Source organism: Cynara cardunculus, assembly GCF_001531365.2.
Source record: "Cynara cardunculus var. scolymus isolate 2C chromosome LG 9, CcrdV1, whole genome shotgun sequence".
NCBI classification, from domain to species: Eukaryota; Viridiplantae; Streptophyta; class Magnoliopsida; order Asterales; family Asteraceae; genus Cynara; species Cynara cardunculus.
Genome location: NC_037536.1, coordinates 699,616 through 702,368, shown reverse-complemented (window position 1 = coordinate 702,368; position 2,753 = coordinate 699,616).

Here is a 2,753-nt window from a genome sequence, read left to right as displayed (position 1 = left end):
TGAATTTCCAAATCTCATACTAGTTTATTTCCTTCTGCAACTACCACGTCCACTTCAGACCAGGTTATACCAAATATATACAATCACACAAAACAGAACATGTTTATGCATCTTGTGCAAATTGGATTAAGCCCAAGTTCTTCTAAATTTTGAAAAAGTTGATAAGCTTACACAAAAAATGGCAGAGTTGATAAGACAAAACACAAACAGTTTAAATCAGACAAAAACTCCGATCAGGATGAAACCCCAATATGCATCTGAATGCATAAAACGAAATTTAGGAATTAATGGGCTCCCAGAGTGTAATCTATATCAAAAGTCATATTAGTTTCCAAATTATATTAGAATTAATCAAGTTCAAACAAGCAACAAGTAGAATCAAACTAAATCAATGCAATGAACACAAACAAGTAAATCCTAAAGACCAACTAGTCAATTGACCCGATTCATGTAAGAACAGTTTATATCTAAATCAATGACATAAAAATCAAAACTTGGATAGATTAAAGAAAAAAAATAGGTAACCTGAAAAGGGATTCTTGAGCCAACAGTGAAGAGAAAGGTGGTGAAATTCCCGGAAATGGCGGATGACAAAACAGTGAGGGGATTATAGGCGGCACCATTGGTGAGCTTAGCAAGAAAAGCAAAGAAAAACATATTGAGAACAGAAAGCGAACACCTAAAGATTTCAGCAGGGAAGCCATGGAAGCTAAACCCCAAGACCTTGTGGACAAATATCTTTATGATGACGCTCGACCATACCCACATGAAAGACATGATTGCATCAGATACGAGTAGCCGCCCGATTCCCAGCATTTTGGGGGATTTTCGGATGGTGCCACTGTTTGGGGAAATCGATCTGAAGAAGGGGGTATGGAATCGTGAAGATCAATGGCGAAATTGCATTGAAACGAGATGAGAATTGCCGTTGACCGGTGTACGGAATCTTATTTTCTCCCCGACAAACGGCGGTGTGGACGGGGTGAGGGATCGTTCATTGCCGTGTGCATTGACTAGCAAAACTTGCATGGACTATATTTAAATAAAAATAAATTAAATGGAAGAGTAGTGGGTTGTTTGGTAAGAGCTCATATAACATGTATGGTTGATTCGCACAGTTATTTTTAGTTGTTCGGTAAGAACTGATTCGGTCACTCGATGGCTGATTTGCTCAGCTAGGATACCCATGTCCTATACACCAAGTCATTAAAATACACTAATTTTCCTCACCTACTCTTCTCCCTCAACTACTTATATTACGTTTTAAGTCTATCAATTTTATTGTTATTATAATCAGATCTCTTGTTCTATTCTCTGAATATAACGAATCAAATCCGTTGTCAAAAGAAAGTCATGGCTATTTTGGTCATGTTGCTCATTTTTTAATATATCTTTATCGTAGATTAAATTTGGTATAATCATGTATAACGTATTTAATAATGGATTTAAAACAAAAACAGAAAAGCTACACCACCCACCAAAATCCATTTCCAGCCACTCCCTACTTGGGTTGGGTGTAGTGAGAAGCCTTCTCTAGCCACCACACACACTAAATCAACCCTAATTATTAAAATCAAACAAAAAAAACCCAAAGGAGCTGTCAGAAAAACCATCTGAATTGGTTTTTTATCCCTGTTCCTATCTCATCTCCATCGATATCTTAGATTGAAAGCTTAATAAATTAGGTCTTCAAAAACCTACGTTACTGAATTCTTGTATATTATTGAAAAACCCATTTGTTGGGACTCGATCACAGAAATAAAGATGCAGTTTTTTAAGCAACAACAACCATAAATAAAGGGTATAGTTAAACTTTGAGATACCCAAATCCACATTTTCCTAAAATAAGTTACACCAATAACATAAATTGTGAACACAACTTTCTCTACTTTATAGCAGAGGAGAGTAGTTTTGCTATAACTTTGTGTATGTATAAATTATAATTATCCACACAACAACAACAATAACCCCTAAAATACAAGGATATGAGAAGAGAAGGAATCAAATACTCGAGTTTCAATGGCCTGCTCCTCTTCTGCTAGTTTATATGTCAAATCCCTCATTCTTAATCTGAAGCTACCCTGAGTTCGGTCCCTCTCGTTTTCAGTTCGTTCATGTCTTCACCAATGGTCTACCACGTCCACTTTTTCAGGAATTCCACTCCAGTCTTTGACTATCGAGACGTATTCATCCATAATATTAGTCTACATAATTAACTCATTATTTAGATAGTTATCTTGATATATTTGATATTTATCTTTATCTTGTCTTCGTAGTACATATAAATAAAAATCACCTTTCCCAAATTTTCATACCCACCAATAATATAAATACATGCAAGTAGAGAGAGAAAGTAAACATAAATTTAAAATAAATAAAAATTTGATGTATCTTAATTTTATTGGTGGAACAAAAAAGAGAGAAACGTGTGAATTTAAAGCAGATGGATTTTTTATTTGATGAGGGGATGTGTTTTGATATCTGTATACCATTTAACACTTGGCATTTAAAGCATTTAGAAGGAAACAAATGTTGTGGGAGCACGTTGATACAACATGGAACAAAACATTGTTTATTTGTTTGGTGTTATGAATGTCTAACACACACACATATATATATATATATATATATAGGGGCCTAATCAGATGAGAACTAATTAGTTTGTGGTAACTGTGAGAATCAATATTAACCACAAATCAATAGATAAATTAAGAAATTCATAATTTTGGCAATTTTGAATTAAAATTTTAATG